The sequence below is a fragment of the Pseudophryne corroboree genome, chromosome 6, assembly GCF_028390025.1.
Source record: "Pseudophryne corroboree isolate aPseCor3 chromosome 6, aPseCor3.hap2, whole genome shotgun sequence".
In the NCBI taxonomy this organism is placed as follows: domain Eukaryota; kingdom Metazoa; phylum Chordata; class Amphibia; order Anura; family Myobatrachidae; genus Pseudophryne; species Pseudophryne corroboree.
Window position 1 is genome coordinate 324,105,392 of NC_086449.1, and position 22,895 is coordinate 324,128,286.

General features: G+C 46.5%; 1 pseudogene; it reads right to left on the reverse strand.

Annotated features, from left to right (window-relative positions):
- Positions 1-286: 286 nt before the first annotated feature.
- LOC134937184 (5S ribosomal RNA) lies at positions 287-405 on the reverse strand (annotated as a pseudogene).
- Between the last annotated feature and the right edge of the window lie 22,490 nt (positions 406-22,895).

Consider the following 22,895-nt stretch of genomic DNA (forward strand, 5'->3'; position numbering starts at 1 on the left):
AGGGGAGGGTAGGAGAGCATAGAACAAATTATTACAGTGTAAATACTGAATGATGGTTCTGAACTGCCTGGGTTCAAAAATACAGTAAATAACAGCAGGAGGCCTGAAAAAGTATATCTATATGAATCCTGAGTAGGTATGTGAATAAATTATACAGATATATTAGGTTGATGATAGTCCGCTATATCTATTATAGGTATTGTAGAGACAGATAGAGTCGAAAGGCTTGAATAAGTGAGATGAATCTGCTGTCAGTGTTAGACGCTTGAGCAAAACCGTCCAAGAGTTTCTACTAAACTGAGTATTCCTCAAGAGTCTCCCACTTGAGTACTAACCCAGCCCAACACTGCTTAGCTTCCAAGATCGGAAGGATTCGGGCGTTGCCAGTGTGGTATGATAGTAGAAGAAATATTTGATATCGAAGGCTCAGGAATCACTGATGAGAGTTCACGAAATGGAGAGGAAAAGGAGTGGATGTAGATTGGAGAGGAAAATAGGGGATCTGCTGCCAATGTTAGACAGGGATGATTACCCCTGAATCAATGGTGAGAGTCCTGAATTAGAAGAAGTGGGAAAAAAGAAGAAGAGAAAGAGACAATACTAGTCTAAAGTTGTTTAGGTGAGATTAATAAGATGCAAATGGACAAAAAGTCCTGCAGGAAAATTGTTGCACAAATGCCAATCAATTACAGGGTGCTAATAATGCCTGTGATGTTAATACCAAATGTTGTGACAGGCTGATTGTAGAAGAATTGGCAGAAAGAAAAAAGTAAAGAGTGCTTGAGAAACCATAGAAAAATAACTGTTTGATACTAGCAGATTGATATCAAGTGTCTCAAAGAGATAACAAGTGGAAAAATTAGCAAAATAGTAACATATCAACAGTTCTATCATAAGATGAATTATTACTTTTATGTCTCACTGATATCAGAGCTGCAGAAATACATTGTATAATAATAATAATGGTTGAAAAGGCTACTATAAATCTTTGCTCCAAGTGGATTTTGAAAGAAAAAAGAAGAGAGAAAAAAACTAGACAAGATACTGAGCCCGTAAATATGTCGGATTCAAAACCGAACACAGCTCTGGTAATCCATTATAGCTCCACAATGTCATATGTCATAAGATGGGGAGACGTACGCTGCCGGTTGCCTACAAGATAGGTACTATCATAATCTGATATAGATTGGTTTTATAAGACAGTATATACAATGAGACTTTGTCTCCGAAACAGACCAGATAGACTGATCTGCTCTGTGGCTGCATCGCACAGTGCAATCTTAGCAAATACTGTATCCTGCATTCGCGACACGTCTGGACCTTGAAACGGGCATCCCCTGTGTACACTGTATCATGCCGCATACCAGTGGCTGACCGTTCCTTCTATTTGCGGGTAACATCTGCACAATTACAGTATATTTCCTATATATCCATTTGGTATTCATTTCTTATGCTCATTGTATATACTGTCTTATAAAACCAATCTATATCAGATTATGATAGTACCTATCTTGTAGGCAACCGGCAGCGTACGTCTCCCCATCTTATGACATATGACATTGTGGAGCTATAATGGATTACCAGAGCTGTGTTCAGTTTTGAATCCGACATATTTACGGGCTCAGTATCTTGTCTAGTTTTTTTCTCTCTTCTTTTTTCTTTCAAAATTCACTTGGAGCAAAGATTTATAGTAGCTTTTTCAACCATTATTATTATTATACAATGTATTTCTGCAGCTCTGATATCAGTGAGACATAAAAGTAATAATTCATCTTATGATAGAACTGTTGATATGTTACTATTTTGCTAATTTTTCCACTTGTTATCTCTTTGAGACACTTGATATCAATCTGCTAGTATCAAGCAGTTATTTTTCTATGGTTTCAAGCACTCTTTACTTTTTTCTTTCTGCCAATTCTTCTACAATCAGCCTGTCACAACATTTGGTATTAACATCACAGGCATTATTAGCACCCTGTAATTGATTGGCATTTGTGCAACAATTTTCCTGCAGGACTTTTTGTCCATTTGCATCTTATTAATCTCACCTAAACAACTTTAGACTAGTATTGTCTCTTTCTCTTCTTTTTTTTTCCCACTTCTTCTAATTCAGGACTCTCACCATTGATTCAGGGGTAATCATCCCTGTCTAACATTGGCAGCAGATCCCCTATTTTCCTCTCCAATCTACATCCACTCCTTTTCCTCTCCATTTCGTGAACTCTCATCAGTGATTCCTGAGCCTTCGATATCAAATATTTCTTCTACTATCATACCACACTGGCAACGCCCGAATCCTTCCGATCTTGGAAGCTAAGCAGTGTTGGGCTGGGTTAGTACTCAAGTGGGAGACTCTTGAGCAGGGCTGGCCAAACCAGTCCTCGAGATCTACCAACAGTACACATTTTCCAGACCACCTAGCTGGTGCACAGGTGTAGTCATTACTAATTAAGATGTGTTGCATTCATTCCTAACTGACAATTCTACAGGTCTCCAGGAGGCCTGGAAAACATGAACTGTTGGTAGATCTCGAGGACCGGTTTGGCCAGCCCTGCTCTTGAGGAATACTCAGTTTAGTAGAAACTCTTGGACGGTTTTGCTCAAGCGTCTAACACTGACAGCAGATTCATCTCACTTATTCAAGCCTTTCGACTCTATCTGTCTCTACAATACCTATAATAGATATAGCGGACTATCATCAACCTAATATATCTGTATAATTTATTCACATACCTACTCAGGATTCATATAGATATACTTTTTCAGGCCTCCTGCTGTTATTTACTGTATTTTTGAACCCAGGCAGTTCAGAACCATCATTCAGTATTTACACTGTAATAATGTGTTCTATGCTCTCCTACCCTCCCCTTTTCTGACTAGAACTATTATTCAGTATTTACACTGTAAAAATGTGTTCTGTTTTCTCCTACCCTCCCCCTTTCTGATATTTCTGACAGTATATTCTACTACCATTTTATCGATTCTTGCTAATAAAATTTACATATTTTTTAACATTGTTTCTTCTGAGACTTCTATACATATACATATAAGAGTGCGCCCACAAAAGAGTCTTCTTTTCTCTTCTTTTGTAACATCTGCATTGTACAAACTGCATACCTCCCAACTTTTGTCTTGTAGACAGCGGGACTCTTGCGCGGCGAAGGCGCGCTCCGATCGGAAAAGGGGCGTGGCCTCGCCTGTAATGGGCGTGGCCTCGTTTGAGTGGGCGTGTCCTCGCCAAATGGTCTGTTTTTTTCCCTTTTGGGGCCGTGCCCAGCGCTCTCACAGCAGCTGGGCAGCCTCCGCTCCCCTCCTAGCTCTGAATACATGCCGTGCGCGTGCGCACAGCATGTATTCAGTGATCACCGGCTGCTTTGCAGAGCAGAGCAGCGGGTGATCAAAGCCTCCCCTAACTGCCCCCCCACCCGTGGGACACTGCTGCCCGCGGGTGGGACAGCGGGACAGGGTCCGAATAGCGGGACAGTTGGGAGGTATGAAACTGTGACTATTTGTGTGTGCATTGATAGCTGAGTGGTGTCCATCTCGTGTCTTTCACTCAACTTGCTATCCCTATATTACATAACCTGAGGGGGCTTGGTGCGTCAGGTGTTATTTAATATAGGATTTTCACAAAGATATACTGTATTACGTATTTTTCTCTGTGATTTAGTCACCATATCTCTCCTTTATCTCTGCTAGTGCTGAATACACTGCGCAGGGGTTTGGGTTTAAGGATATAGTGCTGCTAATAATTGTACTGTGTTACCTCATACTGCAAGTTATATCATGTCTGCTTCTGAGGGTAACGGTTCTGGGGCGGAACACACTGCTGGTGTTGCTGAAGCCACAGGCACATATGGGGAGAATATAGCAGCTGTGGGCTCTGGTTCTGGGGGCTCCTTGCCCCCCAGTGGGACTGTGGCAACGAAGGCACATACTGACCCTCCGTGGGCCGCTTTTTCCACGCTTCTGCATACGCTAGTTCATAAACTAACACCCCCTATGGGACCCCCAATGCCGGTACAACCGTATGTGGTCCCTGCAGCTAACCCGCCGTGGGCGGACGATTTATCTGCTCAATTAAAGAAGTTGAACCAGTCCCTGACTACTAAAAAGTCTGACCAACGCTCGCCTAAGTCCAACAGGTCCTCTAAGCGAGCGCTCGTCTCCTCACAATCCACTGCTGTCACTGACACCTCGTCTGATGAAGACAGCACATACACTGACCCCACAGGTTCTGACTCAGATACGGCTGATGGGGAGGGTAGTTCACATGTGGATGTTCCTGATCTTTTGGAGGCTATTAAGTTAATTCTGCAGATTACGGATGATCCCGAGCCATTCGTTCCTCCTAAGAAACCAGATAGGTTCAAGCGTCACAAGGTGATTAAACAAGTTTTACCTCACTCTGACCACCTAGTGGATATACGTCAGGAACCCTGGCAAAGCCCGGGTACGAAGTTTGTGCCTCAAAAGAAGATGCTGGCACGCTATCCCCTCGCGCCAGAGCTGTCTAAGAATTGGGAAACGCCTCCTCCAGTAGACTCACATGTGGCTAGGGTGGTGGTTTCCTCAGCTCTACCTGTCACTACCGTCACATCTCTAAAAGAGCCTACGGATAAACGTGTCGAGGGTGGTCTGAAAGCGATTTACACCCTCACGGGTGCTGCACAAAGGCCCACTATTGCAGCTACATGGGCAGCAGAGGCTATTGAAGCATGGGCCTTGGAGTTAGAAGCTGAAATCTCCTCTGACCATGCTAGACAATGCTTGTCATATATTGTCACAGCTTCTCGCTATATTAAAGAGGCGGCTTCTGATGCCGGTATCCTAGCAGCCAAGGCCTCTACTATGTCAGTCCTGGCTCACAGAATATTGTGGCTGAGATCCTGGTCTGTGGATCTGGACTCTAGAAAAATCCTGGAGGTACTCCCTTTCAAGGGGGATATTCTGTTTGGGGAGGACTTAAATAAGATAGTGGCTGACTTGGCTACTGCCAAAACTGCCCGTCTGCCTAATACAGCTCCTTCTGTGTCGAAGGCCAAAGGCACGTCCTTTCGTCCTTCAGGTAAAGCAAAAGGTCAGGCGTACCATAAGCAGGCCCGCACTTCCAAACCTGGTAAGCCGAAGCCCAAAAGAGCCTGGGCTGCCCGTCAGCCAGCAGCCAAGACCTATAAGCCTGCCGCATGACGGGGCGGTCCTCCCCCTGGGGGATCCCAGGGTGGGGGGCCGGCTTCTAGGGTATACCCAGGAATGGTTGAAGACCACTTCAGATGTCTGGGTACGGGAAGTCGTCACTCGAGGTTACGCCATAGCCTTCAAAAACCGACCCCCTCATCAATTTTGCCAGACAGACGTCCCGTCGGACCAGACAAAGGCAAACACTCTGCATTCGGTGGTACAGACCCTCCTGGATACAGGAGTCGTAGTACAGGTGCCTCTTGCTCAGAGGGGCCAGGGGTACTATTCTCCGCTGTTTCTAGTCCCGAAACCGAATGGGTCCTCCCGGCCCATTCTCAACCTCAAGGCACTGAACAAGTTTGTGAAGGTTTCCAAGTTCCGTATGAAAACCCTTTGCTCTAAAGTTCTGGCCTTGGAACCTGGGGACTACATGGTCTCCCTGGACATACAGGATGCTTACCTGCATATTCCTATAGCAGTGTCACATCAACAATCCCTGAGGTTCACTATTGGCAACCTCCATTACCAGTTTGGGCGTTACCTTTTGGTTTAACAACGGCTCCGCGAGTCTTCACCAAAGTTATGGCGGTGCTGACGGTGGTGCTCCCTCGTCAAGGGGTCAGGATACTGCCGTATCTGGACGACTTGTTAATCCTGGCAAATTTCCCAGATCTTCTCCTGCGTCATCTGGATATGACGGTCCGGTTTCTACAAGCCCACAGGTGGCTCATCAACTGGAAGAAATCCTCCCTGGTCCCTGCTCAGAGCATGGTGCATCTGGGAGCGCTGTTGGACACTCACAACCAGAGGTTGTTCGTGTCTCAGGAGAAAGTCCTGAAACTTCAGGACAGGATTCGTTGCTTCCTTTCTCGTCCGCAAGTGTCGATACATTCGGCAATGCAGGTGCTGGGCCTCATGGTATCAGCATTCGACATGGTGGAGTATGCTCAATTCCATTCTCGCCCCCCTCCAGAAGCTGATTCTAACCAAGTGGGACGGCCTGCCTCACCAGATCAGGTCTCAAATGATCTCTTTGACTCCCGAGGTCCGTCTGTCGCTGCTCTGGTGGCTCCAGGACCGACAATTGTGCAGAGGCCGTCCCTTCTGGATATCCAACTGGGTCCTGTTGACGACAGATGCCAGTCTAAGAGGTTGGGGCGCGGTGCTGGAGCAGCACTCCTTGCAGGGTCGGTGGACCAAGGAGGAATCTCTCCTCTCGATCAACATTCTGGAATTGCGGGCGGTCTTCAATGCATTGAACCTAGCCCAGCATTTGATTCAGAACCGTCCTGTTCAAGTACAGTCAGACAACGCCACCACAGTGGCTTAAATAAATCATCAAGGCGGCACTCGAAGCCGTTTGGCAATGAAGGAAGCCTCACGGATTCTACATTGGGCAGAACGCCATCTACCGGCAGTATCGGCAATATTCATTCCGGGAGTCCTGAATTGGGAAGCGAGTCATCAGGACGTGCATGCCGGCAAGTGGGGCCTCCATCCAGAAGTGTTTCAACTCCTCGTGGAAAGATGGGGTCTTCCAGATGTGTATCTGATGGCGTCTCAACACAATTACAAGGTTCCGGTCTTCGGAGCAAGGACAAGGTATCCTCAAGCAGCATTCGTGGATGCACTGGCAGTGCCGTGGAGGTTTCGGCTGCCGTACGTGTTCTCTCCGGTGTCACTCCTACCCAGGGTAATTCGGAAGTTCAAGCAAGAAAAAGGAAATCTGCTTCTCATAGCTCCGGCGTGGCCCAGACAGCACTGGTTCTCAGACCTGCAAGGCCTATCGTCAGAGCGTCCACTTCTACTTCCACAAACGCCCAGACCTCCTCGTTCAGGGCCCCTGTGTCTACTAGGACCTAGCCCGGCTGTCTTTGACGGCGTGGCTCTTGAAGCTTCCGTCTTAAGAGCTAAGGGTTTTTCTGAAGAGGTCATTAAAGCTATGTTGCGGGCCCGGAAACCGGCCTCTGCTCGGATTTACCATCGGGTCTGGCATTCCTATTTTGTTTGGTGCGCATCTAACCATTATGACGCTTCCAAGTTTAGTACAGCCAAACTTTTGGCTTTTCTACAGCAGGGCCTAGATTTAGGCCTCCCTCTGGCCTCCCTCAAGGTTCATATTTCTGCCTTGTCGGTGTGGTTTCACAGAAAAATTGCGACTTTACCTGATGTTCATACTTTCACTCAGGGTGTGTTGCGTATCCAACCTCCCTATGTCCCGCCTGTGGCTCCTTGGGACTTGTCGGTGGTTTTGGAGGCATTGCAGGAGCCTCCATTTGAACCTCTTGGTTCAGCTGACCTTAAGTGGCTTTCCCTTAAGGTGGTGTTCTTGCTGGCTATTGCCTCTGCTAGAAGAGTGTCGGATTTGGGTGCCTTGTCTTGTAGTTCCCCATAACTGATTTTTCACCGTGACTGGGCGGTTCTTAGGACTCGTCCTGGATATTTACCTAAGGTGGTTTCTTCATTCCACCTTAATCAGGAGATTGTGGTTCCAGCATTTGTCTCTCCTGATTTGTCTCCCAAAGAGCGGTCTTTGGATGTGGTACAGGCTCTCCGAATCTATGTGAAGAGAACTGCTTCTATTCGAAAGTCTGATTCTCTCTTTGTTTTGTTTGGATTTCACAAACGTGTCTGGCCTGCTCACAAGCAGATCCTGGCCAGGTGGATCAGAATGGTGATTGCGCATGCTTATGTGAAGGCTGGTCTGTCAGCTCCTGTTCACATTACGGCCCATTCTACTCGGTCTGTTGGACCTTCTTGGGCGGCCCAACGTGGTGCGACCCTTGATCAATTGTGCAAGGCGGCTACGTGGTCCTCCGGGAACATGTTCATAAGGTTCTATGCCTTCGATACTGCCGCTTCCCAGGATGCTTCCTTTGGACACCGGGTTCTTGTGCCCGCTACAGTGCGTCCCCTCCCATAAGGAACTGGGACATCCCCATTGTCCAGATTTGTGGAGCCCAGTGTACTCCGCAGCAGAAAATGAGATTTATGGTAAGAACTTACCCTTGTTAAAACTCTTTCTGCGAGGTACACTGGGCTCCACAAGGCGCCCACCCTGACGCACTTAGCTTCTTTGGGTTGATATGGCATTAGCCGCTGACACTTCTCTTGTCGTGAGAGTGTGGTGTATGTGGCTACTAACCGTTGTCGTCTCTTTTCCTGCTACTGCATTGGGCTGGTTAACTAAACTGAGCTCCTGTGCTGGGAGGCGGGGTGATATAGGAGGCGGCGCTGTGCATTCTGGGAACAGTCAAAGCTTTGAGCCTGTTGGTGCCTCGGATCAAGATCCTACTCTACACCCCATTGTCCAGACTTGTGGAGCCCAGTGTACCTCGCAGAAAAAGTTTTAACAAGGGTAAGTTCTTACCATAAAACTCGTTATTATAAAATATCTCAGTTTTTGTATGTTTTTCTGTGTACATATATGTAGAAGACTGATATAGAAGTCAGTCTGACCCATGGTCCTGATTCATGTTTGTAAGGATTTGCACAGCCACAAGGAAGAAGCTGTGCAATTCCTTGTCATTAAAATGAGCGACATTGCAAGACCCGTTCGGGTCTTGCACCTGCTCAGACCTCTTAACCATTGGGTTTGCATACAAATATAAATTAGGCCCTATGTTATGAAGGACATATATGTCTGATCCAGAATTTAGGGCTGACGTTTTCTAGACAATCATCTCTTATATGAAATGTGTCATGTTGATAAGGAAAAAGAAACATGGAGCAAAAAGAGTAATGAAAAACTCAGCATTTTTCTATGTCAACTCCCCTTTTGTTAGCTAGGAGAACCACAACAGTGCCAAGCAGAAAATTAAAAGTTAAGCCCTAGGTGCTATTAAGGGGGCATTGTCAATAGACAGGCCAAGTTGAGTACTTTGGTGGAGATGCTGTAGAAAGCATAGCGACACAATATTGTGGTTGTGGCTTTACCTCCTTGGCTGTTCCAGGCCAGACCACGCATCTCGCACCAGCCCATCTTCGCATCATTGTGTTCTGTGGGGGTAATTCAGACTTGATCGTATATGTTCTAGATTGAGCACATCTACGATCAATTTCACAGACATGCGGGGGTACGCCCAGCACAGGGCTAGTCCACCCCGCATGTCTGGTTCAGCCCCCCCCCCCCCCCCCCAACACACAGGTACAAAAGAATCGCATGGCAGCGGCGCTTTTATACCTCAAGAGTAGCTCCCTAAGAGCGCAGCTCCTGCGTGGTGGCAAGGAGCAACCCGTCGCTCTACAGGTCGCAGCGGCTGCGTGTGATGTCACACAGCTGCCACGGCCTGTCCCCCGCACGGTCCGGGCACTGTCCAGGCACGCCTGCAATACCGGGACCGCGCCCACAAAACGGCGGCCCAATGCCACCAGCCCGCCCCCTCCCGCCCAGTGCCGATCACATTTCTGGCATGCGCCGGCACACTGCTGCGCATGCGCAGTTCAGACCTGATCACCCGCTGTGTGAAAACGCTCAGCAGCGATCAGGTCTGAATTAGTCCCTATATATTTTCTACTGTTGTACTTGCCACCTGAGACTTGGATAAGTTTTAAGACTCACTCTACATTAAAAAGGAAAAAAAATAAGATTTAAATCCTGAAGGCCAAAAGATAATTTGTGTAAACGATCAGTCTGGATTATTTTCCCTTTTCTACTCTCTTCTGACACTTATTTATTTTTGTTTGTGACCAGATATTGAAGGTGGTCCATGGTGTCTTCATCATAATATTTTCTCCATCACTATGCTTTCAGCCATCCAGAGCCAATAGCTTTTTATCCAGCACAATCTGCTTGAAACTCCTGTGATAAGAGCATGCAGTATTTCCCCTGCATGATAAAATTGTTTGCTTTTGCATCCATTACTTTGCATTTGCAACATGTGCATCACAGGCGGAACTGCCGGAGACAATGGAGTCATACGCCGCCGGGCGTCAGCCCTGAAGGGGGCACTTCTTCCATTGTCCCCTGTTCCGCACATAGCCTGCTATTCACCTGGGTCCCCCGTCCTGATCTGTTCTCATTATTCACTTATGCAGAGGCGGCGGGACCCAGGGGACAGATGCAGCGGCTTCCAGCGGAGGGCAAGGCGGCGCGACACAGGGCACAGAGGCTGCGGCTCCCGGCGGAGGACAGAGGTGGCGGGTCCCAGGGACAGATGCAGTGGCTTCCGGCAGAGGGGCAGAGGCGGCGCATCCCAGGGCACAGAGGCTGCCGCTTCCGGCGGAGGGCAGAGGTGGCGGGTTCCAGGGACAGATGCAGCAGCTTCCGACAGAGGGGCAAAGGCGGCGGATCCCAGGGCACAGAGGCTGCGGCTCCCAGTGGAGGGCATAGGCGGCGGGTCCCTGGGGACAGATGCAGCGGCTTCCAGCGGACGGCAGAGGCGGCGGGTCACAAGGGACAGATGCAGCGGCTTCCAGCGGAGGGCAGAGACGGTGGGTCCCAGGGGACTGAAGGCTGCGGCTCCCAACAGAGGGCAGAGACGGCAACTGTGGCTCCCGGGGAAAAGGACCTGCACGGTACCTGTAGGACTGACTCACTGGAGAAGAAAAGTACCCTCACTGCATGGTGCAGCCTGCCCCTGACAGGTGTGTCTACATCTAGTAACAGGGTACTCTGCGGCACTTACTAGGCTACCCCTCTGCACTGTTATGTCCTGGACATAGTGTGTGACATAAGCAGGAATGCCAAAGCCAGTATGGCAACTCAATCATAAGGATGTGCCCTACTGTACTGTTAGCCCGCGGGGGCTTTAGGTACCCCCGGGGATTGTTAGGGTTAGGTTGCGGGGGGCGGGAGTGGGGAAGGGTTAGGTGTAGGCTGCTAGGAGGGGGTTAGGTTTTGGCACCACAGGGGAGGGTTAGTGTTAGGTTGCAGGGGATGGAAGGGTTTAGGTTTGGGCACCCCGGGGGAGGGTTTGGGTTAGACTCTCTCCTTTGGGATGCTGCGGTCGGTCATCACAAATGCCGGCAAAGCATATCACAGTGTGTGTGTGTGTGTGTGTGTGTGTGTGTGTGTGTGTGTGTGTGTGTGTGTGTGTGTGTGTGTGTGTGTGTGTGTGTGTGTGTGTGTGTGTGTGTGTGTGTGTGTGTGTGTGTGTGTACCCTAAGAGACTGCAGCAGGTATCAATTCATAAAAATTTATCAGAAATCCAGGGAGGGGACACTTCCTGACTTTCGCCTCCGGGCGCCTGGTACGAACTTACGCCACTGATGTGCATGCATTGCTGCAGGTGTTTTTTTTTTTTTAATACTTTTTTTTTATTTTGAAAATAGGACGGCGGGTACAGAACCAAAAGAGGGAGGAGGGGGTGAAGGGTATAGCACTTTAGAACTGGTGAAACAGAATATCCCATTGAAAACGTAATACCGTTTCAATCTCGATGAGAGTGCAAATTTACAAATTCACAATCTGTTAAATGAAAAGAACACAAATGACTGACATTAGGGATGGGTGAAATCTGACCAGGCTCTGGGTCCTCATAGACTAGTGGTTCAAATACCAAAGCACAATGGAGCAGGTGTCCTTTGTAATTCCTGCCAAGGTGTCCAGATGGCAGAGAATTTCACTGCAGCGTTGGTAATGATACATGAGATGTTTTCTACTTTATACACCATCCAAATGGATTATTTCACAATTTGCAAAGAAGGTGGATCCTGCTGTTGTCAGCAAGTAGTAATACAGCACTTGGGGGTTATTCAGGTTTGTTAGCAAACCAAAAAAGTTAGCAATTGGGCAAAACCATGTTGCAGTGCAGGGGGGGCAGATGTACCATGTACAGAGAGATTTAGATTTGGGTGGGTTATATTGTTTCTGTGCAGGGTAAATACTGGCTGCTTAATTTCTAGACTGCAATTTAGATTTCAGTTTGAACACACCCCACCCAAATCTAACTCTCTCTGCAGTCTGCACGTGTTACATCTGCCCCCCCCCCCCCCCCCCCCCTGCAGTGCAACATGGTTTTGCCCAACTGCTAAAAAAATTTGTTTGCTATGAAACCTGAATTAGGCCATTGGTTGTGTTCAGTGTATTCTCTATGAGCTTTTGGGAATTTGATAAGAGAGTGATGAACGTGAAAGAGTGTGGCATATGGCAAAAATCACTGCATGGACATCACTCCACAAAGGAGTTAGTTTACTAGATAACTTTTATATAAAAAAATAATTTCTTTAGTGTGAATACATATATAGGAGAATGTGCTATTACCACATATACAAGACCGAAAAGGGGTGTATTTATCAAATCCTTGAGAGAGATACAGCATACCTCCCAAATATTCCTCTGCACTTGGAGGGGCATTAGGTTTCAATTCAGAGTTGATCACAGCAGCAAATTTGTTAGCAGCTGGGCAAAACCATGTGCACTGCAGGGGGGGGGGGGCAGATATAACATGTGCAGAGAGAGAGAGATTTGGGAGGGGTGTGTTCAAGCTAAAATCTAAATTGCTGTGTAAAAATATAGCAGCCAGTATTTACCCTGCACAGAAACAAAATAACCCACCCACATCTAATAGGCCCTACACACTGGTCGATATTCCTCAAAGATATTGAACGAGATACCGTTCATATCTTTGAGTGTGTAGGCACCAGCGATGAACGATGCGCGGCCCCATGCTCGATCATCGCTGGTGCCCCGTCGGCTGTGCATGCAGGCCAATATGGACGATCTCGTCCATATTTGCCTGCACTTCAATGGAGCCAGGTGACGGGGGGAGTGAAGAAACTTCTCTCTCCCCGTCACTTTCCCCCCGGCCGCCGGGTCGCCCATCGGCCGTATTCGGCGGCGGATCTTTATATGTGTAGGGCCCATAACTCTCTCTGCAAATGTTATATCTGCCACACCTGTAGTGCACATGGGGGGTAATTCCAAGTTGATCGCAGCAGGATTTTTGATAGCAATTGGGCAAAACCATGTGCACTGCAGGGGAGGCAGATATAACATGTGCAGAAAGAGTTACATTTGGGTGGGTTATTTTATTTCTGTGCAGGGTAAATACTGGCTGCTTTATTTTTACACTGCAAATTAGATTGCAGATTGAACACACCCCACCCAAATCTAACTCTCTCTGCACATGTTATATCTGCCTCCCCTGCAGTGCACATGGTTTTTCCCAATTGCTAACAAAAATCCTGCTGCGATCAACTTGGAATTACCCCCATGGTTTTGCCCAACTGCTAACATATTTGCTGCTGCGATCAACTCTGAATAACCCCCATATTTATAGTTAGAAGCTGATTGATCAAATCTGGGAGAGAAAGTTTCATATCAATCTCAGCCCATGTGTCCAATCTAGGGGCTCCCTATTTCCTCTCTACTAAGGAATTTTTAATTGAGGCCTAATTTGCTCTATGTCTAATATGTCCAGACCCCCTTACATGTTTCTCTACAAAATAAACAGCAGTGGCTAATAAAGGTAATCACCTGCTTTGGAATTTTTTTCAAATCTTAATTTCTTTCATGATGGAGTCAATGCATACGAGTTCCTAAATTCTTATCACTGATAACCATTACAGTGTTAATTAAAGAAAAATACTAAGCAAACAGGAATTGTTTACACGAGTATTAATCCCCTACTTTTAGCCACAAATACAATGTTAGGAGCAGATCTTTAGCATCTCTGGCTATTTTTATTCTTGTTTGCAGTACTGCTTGTCTTCCATCAGGTGTAATGTGACTGTTAGTAAAAAGCAAATTTCAAATGACTCCACAGATTCTCTATGGGTTTGGATTGTGGACTATAATCCCGTAAGCAGCGAAGCCCACCGGCAGCCTCACAAATATCAGCATCTGCATACCAACATGCAACGGTGATCCTCCAAAAATGAACCATCTGAGACACTGGCACCATGTTTTCTGCATATGAGATTGCAGTTGTAGGCCGAAACACGCAACGAAAAAATAGCCGCACAACGCCTGTGTCTTTGCCACCACTCCCCATAACTGTCCCCATGCAGTACCTGACTGTCAATCAATTTGCAAAGAAATCCTCATTGCAACTTGCAAGTGGCATCACTTAGGTACCTTGGCGTGTGCACAGTGCAACCGTGACATATGCACAGTCGGACGATAATCACTCAACTCTTAGCCAGATTAAGGGAGGGCCGCAGGAGATACTGTACCCCGGGCCCCCCACTGTCAGGGGGCCCTCCAGCTGGAGCAGACCGACATCACTAGCTCTGCCTCATGTGCAGCAGCAGAACCAAGTAGTCCTCCTGAGTACTGTCTCAGTGTGTAATTAGTACAAAGGCTGCTGTTCTGGTCTTGCATGGGACAAGATAAATTATAATTTTATTTTCCTATGTGTATGTTAATTTCTTTTTTAAGTTATCTTTGTTCCACTATAAGAAAACATTATAAAATAGTTGTCTCAATTAGGTGGAACTATAAACAGTACCCAGGCATTATTAAACTATTAGTTTAAATCTGATATACACATATATATTAAGTTTAATATACACAACCCATACCTCCCAACATACCCCTTTCCAGGAGGGACAAAATACTTTCTACCGGGACTTCCCTCTTAAAATTTATGATTGGAATCACCTGTGTTGTAATACCTTTCTTATCAGTTAAATAGTTCAACACAGGTGACACCAATCATCATATTAAGAGGGAAGTCCAGTAGCAGACCATTAATCCGGCCCTGAAGCAACCGATTAAATATCGGCGTTGTGTCATACTTGCCTACCTGACCCTTTCCATGAGGGAGAAAATGCTCTGTTCCTGGACATTCCTGGTAATGTATGACTGCCATCACCTGTGGTGAGCTAGTTAATTGATAAGAAAGGTGCTTCACCACAGGTGATGGCAATCATACATTACCAGGAAAGTCCAGGAACAGAGCATTTTCTCCCTCATGGAGAGGGTCAGGTAGGCAAGTATGGTATGCGTTGCGCACATCTTTGAATCGGGCCCAATGGCAGTCTGCAGTTCTGCATTTTCATTCAGCTCTCTTACCTGTTAAGCTCAATATTTCAATTTCATACAGCAGTTTGCAATGCATTAGATTGCAGGAGAGCTGCATAGAAAACCATTTCCACTGCATAATTTCCATCCTTGCAGCTCAACTAGGGGGGTAATTCAGACCTGATCGCAGCAGCAAATTTGTTAGCAGTTAGGCAAAACCGTGTGTGTGTGTGTGTGTGTGTGTGTGTGTGTGTGTGTGTATAAAACATGTGCAGAAAGAGATAGATTTGGGTGAAATTTAATTTCCAGTGTAAAAATAAAGCAGACAGTATTTACTCTGCGTAGAAACAAAATAACCTCAGGTCTGAATTACCTCCTATGTGCAGTGTTTGTACTGTCCAGGGCTAGAATGAGCAGAAAGGTATAAATACCATTACAATGCACTATTATTGAAATGGCACGGGATTTAGTACAATATATAAAGCGGAAAGCCCCTTTAAAGTAAATATATACATTAAAAACTCCTCTAATTCTAATGTTAATATGTATGCATTTCTATTCATTGTTCAAGCACACTAGCATGAATGTAACCTCAAGCACACAACAGTAACGTACTGATTACCACATGACAGGACTATGCATGTGATTTTCCTAGCACAACAACTGAAAGGGACAAAGTGATGCAAGTTAAGAAACTAGTATTAAAAGCAAACATATTTAAAATGTAAATTTTGTTTTCTTTTGGTTTAAAGGTGTTAAAAGACTCCAGGAGGTATATTTACTAAAGTGTGGTTTTATAGAAGTGGAGGTGTTGCCTATACCCATACTTGCCTACCTGACCCTCTCCATGAGGGAGAAAATGCTCTAGTCCTGGACTTTCCTGGTAATGTATGATTGCCATCACCTGTGGTGAAACACCTTTCTTATCAATTAACTAGCTCACCACAGGTGATGGCAATCATACATTACCAGGAAAGTCCAGGAGCAGAGCATTTTCTCCCTCATGGAGAGGGTCAGGTAGGCAAGTATGCCTATACCAACCAATCAGATTCCAGCGATTATCTTCTAGAAGGTGCTAGATAAATGACAAGAACAACCTGATTTGTTGCTATAGGCAACATATCCACTTCTCCACTTCTATAAACCCGCGCTTTAGTAACTATACCCCCAAGACTTTGACTTACACATTTAATTATTTTAACATGAAAAAGAAAGTGGCTCTGTGCTTATTCAGGTAAATCCTGATTCCTGACAAGTGATGTGGTGCTGTGAATCACAGAACCCACTATATAATTCACAGCCCCCTAACCATTAGTATTATTCCATATTCCGCTGTGGCCTTTCTTACATCCTTGTTGTGAGTATTTGTCAAATAGGTAAGGGTAGGTTGGTAAGATAGGGTTATGTTTAGGGCAAGGGAGTGAAGGTAAGGCTTGGAGTGAAGGGTATAGGGGTGGGGCAGGGATAGGCTTCTGTTAGGCAATAGATTTATGCCTCGGGATAGGACTAGGTCTTTTGGCTGGAAAGTGGATTTACATTACAATGAAGGAATTGTATACACTCAAAAGAGCCACAAACAGTTAACCTAAAACTGATCTGAGGTCACTTGCTACTTGCAGGCTAACAACAGAATCCAATTGCGGATGGGAAATGTAAAAAGCCCTGCAGCCGCTGGGTTTTGGATTTCAATTGTGGGCTGGAAAATTGGATGCTATAGATACCACTGCATCTTTGTACTCACACCTCCAGAGCAATTTTTTCCTTAAATCCTTAATTTAAGAAAAAAATCACTGGAACATGCTCTGGGACCCTGGCGCCATCATGCCAACCCCCCTCCCCCCTTGGGAGTACTAATTAAGCAGTTGTATGTTACCAATTAACTTAGTTAGTTCAGGGTATTCTGTATGCAGCGTCGGAAGCAAGGACTTCTGAAGCAGGGTGAGTTTGTGGGATGTGTGTAGTGTCTGAGTATGTGTCTCGGTTCAGGTAACTGGTCGTCATTTCTTACCAGTCAAGTGTCTTCTGAGGCTGGCTCTGCGGTCCAGGGTCGGGTCCCAGCTCTGTTGCTGATGTATATATTCTTTATCGCTTCACTGTTGGCTCGCAGCGCTGTTACAGTGCCCTTCTCAGTATACTTGTCAGGTCCCAGAATGGCGTTCTCATCCCGCCGCGACCGCCACAGCCGTGCCTGTGCTTTCAGTGTGCAGAGAGCTGGGTGTGACGTCTCATGCTCACTGCGGTCTCTGTCACTGTCCCTGTGGCCTTGCTGCACGGGTGAACAGGTGTGGTGTCTCCTGCTCGCCGCGATCTCCGTTGCCGCCGTTCCTGTGCCTTCAGTGTGCAGAGAGCTGGGAATGACGTCTTCTGCCCACTGCGGTCTCTGCCGCTGTCCCTGTGGCCTGGCTGTGCAAATGGATAGTGTGGCGTCTCCTGCCTGCCGCAGCCTCCGCCGCCATTGCTGTTGTTTTCCACATGGTTTTCCCCAAGCTGACTTTCCCTCCAAGTGATAACATGGGCGCAGCCATGTTGGTTCTGGTCACATGCTGTTGTTTCCTCCAATCCACTGTGCTACAGAACTCTGCTTAATTGATTAACCAATGCCTGCATCCCAGCAGGTATAAATATCCTGTTTCAGAGCTGGAGGATTGTCAGTGCTTCAGTTGTCATCCCAGTGATACTAGTCTCTCCTTATTGTGGTTGTTCCTGTCCAAATCACATCTAGGTTCCACTTCACTAGGCAGGTGATACCGAGAGTATACAAAGACATCAGAAAAAGTGTCCTCAGTGTCCTACAAAATGCAGTTGTACCCACTGTCCACTTAACCACGGACATGTGGACAAGTGGAACAGGGCAGACTAAGGACTATATGACTGTGACAGCCCACTGGGTAGATGTATGGCCTTCTGCAGCAGCAACAACAGTGGCACCAGTAGCAGCATCTCGCAAACGCCAACTCGTTCCTAGGCAGGCTACGCTATGTATCACAGCTTTCCGTCAGAGGCACACCGCTGGTCAACCTCTTACGGAAACTGAGGGACATCATTGCACAATGGCTTACCCCAATTAGACTCTCCTGGGGATTTGTGTTATCAGACGACGCCACCAATATTGTGTGTGCATTACATCTGGGCAAATTCCAGCACGTCCCATGCTTTGCACATACAATTAATTTGGTGGTGCAGAATTTTTTGAAAAATGACAGGGGCGTGCAGGAGATGTTGTCGGTGGCCTAAAAAATTGCGGGCCACGTTCGGCATTCAGCCACCACGTGCCGAAGACTGGAGCGCCATCAAACACACCTGAACCTGCCCTGCCATCACCTGAAGCAAGAGGTGGTAACAAGGTGGAATTCTATATGCCTCAGAGGATGGAGGAGCAGCAAAAGGCCATTCAAGCCTATACATCCACCTACAATATAGGCAAAGGAGGGGGAATGCACCTGATTCAAGCGCAGTGGAGAATGATTTCCGTCTTGTGCAAGATTCTCCAACCCTTTGAACTTGCCACACGTGAAGTCAGTTCAGACACTGCCATCTTGAGTCAGGTCATTCCCCTCATCAGGATTTTGCAGAAGCAGCTGGAGAAATTGAAGGAGGAGCTAAGACAAAGCGATTCCGCAAAGTATGTGGGACTTGTGGATGGAGCCCTTCATTCGCTTTGCCAGGATTCAAGGGTGATCATTCTGTTGAAATCAGAGCACTACATTTTGGCCACCGTGCTCGATCCTAGGTTTACAGCCTACGTTGTATCTCTCTTTCTGGAAGACACAAGTCTGCAGAGTTTCAAAGACCTGCTGGTAAGAAAATTGTCAACTCAGGCGGAACGTGACCCATCAACAGCTCCTCCTTCACTTTCTCCCACAACTGGGGCTGCGAGGAAAATGATAAGATTTCCTAGCCCACCCACTGGTGGTGATGCAGGGCAGTCAGTAGCAATTGCTGACATCTGGTCCAGACTGAAGGACCTGCAAATGATTACTGACATGTCTATTGTCACTGCATATGATTCTGTCACCATTTAAAGAATGGTGGAGGATTATATGAGTGACAGCATCCAAGTAGGCATGTCAGACAGTCCTACGTATACTGGTGGGGAAAAGAGGCAATTTGGATGCCCTTGCTCAAACTGGCTTTATTTTACCTAAGTTGCCCCCCCTCCAGTGTGTACTCCGAAAGAGTGTTTAGTGCATCTGGTAACCTTGTTACGGCGTAGGAGGTTACTTCCACAAAATGTGGAGAAGATGATGTTCATCAAAATGAATTATAAATTTTTCTGGGAAAACCTTGACCAGCAATTGCCTCCAGAAAGTACAGAGGGACCTGTGATGGTGGATTCCAGTGGGGATGAATTAATACTCTGTGAGGAGGAGGATGTACACAGTGAAAGGGGTGAGGAATTGGAGGATGAGGATCTTGCCTCTGTAGAGCCAGTTTGTGCAAGGAGAGATTGATTGCTTCCTTTTTGGTGGGGGCGCAATCAAACCAGTCATTTCAGCCATAGTCATGTGGCAGACCCTGTCGCTGAAATTATTGGTTTGTTAAAGTGTGCATGTCCTGTTTATACAACATAAGGGTGGGTGGGAGATCCCATGGACAATTCCTTCTTGCACCTCTTTTTCTTCTTTGCATCATGTGCTGTTTGGGGCCTAGTTTTTGAATAATGCCATCCTGTCTGCAACTGCAGTGCCACTCCTAGATGGGCCAGGTGTTTGTGCCGCACATTTGTGTAGCTTAGCTTAGTCATACAGCTACCTCATTGCACCTCTTCTTCTTCTTTGCATAATGTGCTGTTTGGGGCCTATTTTTATAAATCTGCCATCCTGTCTGCTACTGCAGTGCCACTCCTAGATGGGCTAGGTGTTTGTGCCGCACACTTGTGTTGCTTAACTTAGTCATCCAGCCACCTCGGTGCAACCTTTTGGCCTAAAAACAATATTGTGAGATGTGAGGTGTTCAGAATAGACTGGAAATGAGTGGAAATGAATGTTATTGAGGTTAATAATACCGTAGGAGCAAAATTACCCCCAAATTCTGTGATTTTAGCTGTTTTTATGTTCTTTTTAAAAATCATCCAGATCCAAAACCAAAACACGAAAGGGTGGTTTTGGCAAAACCAAGCAAAACCACAACACGAGCGGGGAATTCGAACCAAAACCAAAACACAAAACATGAAAAGTGCCCGCCGCATATCTCTACCCTATAAGCTGCACTACATTACTACACTATAACCCCCTATATGCTGTACTACATTACTACTCTACATGTTCCTATACACTACACTACATACCCCAGTAACATTAGAACATCTTAGTGACTCCACATGAGCTTACCTTGAGTAAGATGTGTCTTTCATTCTCAACTCCACTGTGCTACAACTGAGCTCCAGATAGATATAAATTAGGGCAGCATGGAGTGGGCTTGGTGGATGAATGGGGGCGGGCAGCCTGGTTCACAGCAGCAGCAGCACACATGTGGCTGGTCCTGGAGCAGGGACCAGACATCATATACAAAAGGTCACTTGCAGAGGAGGCAGGGCGCAGCAGAAATTGTATGCACTTACTGACACTCTGCTGGCCGACTCCTCTACTCTGGCCGGACCGCCTGCTAGTGACTTGAGCAGGCTGCCAGAGTGCTGGGACATTGCAGCGTGCTTGAGCCTTGTTAGGACCGGTGGTGAGTGACAGCAGCAGCTGTGAGAGGCGGACTCTGGAGGCAAGCTCCAAGTTGTGTGTGCCGCTGCTGCTGCCAGGTCTGCCTCCTGTTCTCATGCTTTCTCTGTGCCCCCCAAAATCCTGCACCCCGGTCACGTGCCCCCCTAGCCACCCCTAGTTACGGCCATGGATATACATATATGATACTGATATAGTGAGATAGATAGATAGATAGATAGATAGATAGATAAAACTATTTTTTCTTAATATTTCGATAATTACAAATGGTGCAATTTGCACTAACTTTCTTTCCGATTTTCACTATATAGTCAAATTTGCAAGGATATATTGCACCGTGTGTATGCATCTTAACATAGATGCTGTTTGAATGGGGTCATAACCCCTGTCACTATCGGTGTAAAGCCTGTTACACACTGTCTGTCCTGCCTTCTGCTGAAGGAGAAGGATTCCTCCTTAGAACTGCCAGGAATGTTTAGCTTTCACTGAATTACAGTCCAAGCCATCAGAGATACTCTGAGAATGCAGTAATCACTGCCGTTTTTATAATGGTTGCAGTGTGTGCAATGCACACGGCCCCCAGGTTCCAAGGGGGCTCACACCGCACGCCCTGCACACATTATTTTCAATACTTACCCCCTGGAGTCCTGCAGCAGCAGCGCTGCAGAAGTCACTGGGAAAATGGCACAGTGACCACACCACACCATTTTCCCGGAGACCTGCGCGTGAGCTCTAGACTCTGGGACAGCTCAGGGACCCTACTGACCAGAGCTACATCACTGCCGGCCAGAGGGGAGGGGCACAGATGGATCCGTACACAGGCCTCCTCCTCTCTAGGGGGGTTATTCCGAATTGATAGCTCGCTAGCTGGTTTTAGCAGCCGTGCAAACGCTAAGCCGCCACCCTCTGGGAGTGTATCTTAGCTTAGCAGAAGTGCGAACGAAAGGATCACAGAGCGACTACAAAAAAAATTGTGCAGTTTCAGAGTAGCTCCAGATTTACTCAGCGCTTGCGATCACTTCAGACTGTTCAGTTCCGGATTTGATGTCACAAACACGCCCTGCGTTCTCCCAGCCACGCCTGCATTTTTCCTGGCACGCCTGCGTTTCTTCGAACACTCCCAGAAAACGGTCAGTTTCCGCCCAGAAACACCCACTTCCTGTCAATCACACTCCGATCACTTCAACAATGGAAATTCTTCGTTCGGACGTGAGTAAATCTACTAAGTTTTGTGCTAAAATACTTAGCACATGCGCACTGTGTACCATGCGCATGCACATTTTCGCCTTAATCGCTCCGTTGCGAAAATCGGCAACGAGCGAACAACTCGGAATGACCCCCAATGAGGATAAAAGCATAAGGATTTTTCCAAAATGAGCATCAGGTTCTTTAACTTCTTTATTGTGAGATTCCACTCCACATAATTAATGAAAGGATCCCCTAATCAGCTGCAGATAGTTCGATATCATTAGGACTATGATAAATATGCATATTTTGAACAGAGACATTTACCCGTGGCTTGAAGAAGGGAAACTGAACACGCGTTGCTAATGGAGGGAGGATATTGTCGCAATTACTGAATCATGGTGCAATGAGAATCATGACTGGGACATAGCTATACCAGGATACAATTTATTTAGGAAGGATAGAATGGGAAGAGTAGGAGGAGGGGTAGCAATGTATGTGAAAAAAAGCATAAATGCTACTTTAATACAAAATGTTGAGGACAAAACTGAGGCCCTTTGGGTCACCACAGAAACCGGGAAGAAGGACATTATTCGCATTGGGGTGATCTATAGATCACCAGGCCAGGGGCAGGATTTGGACAGGAACCTATTGTTGGACATCTCTAAAATGGCTTTAAAGGGAGAAGTCATAATCATGGGAGACTTTAATTTACCTGATGTAAATTGGGAGGGTTCCTTTGCAAGTTCAGCTACAAGTGGCAAATTTCTAAATTCCTTACAGGGAGCATCTCTCAAGCAATTGGTGAGGGAGCCCACTCGCAAAGACTCAATATTAGATTTAATTCTTACAAATGGTGACAGGATATCAGACATATATGTGGGTGAGCACCTGGGATCCAGTGATCATCACACAGTATGGTCTAGTATAAAGACAGGATCCAACTCCTGTCA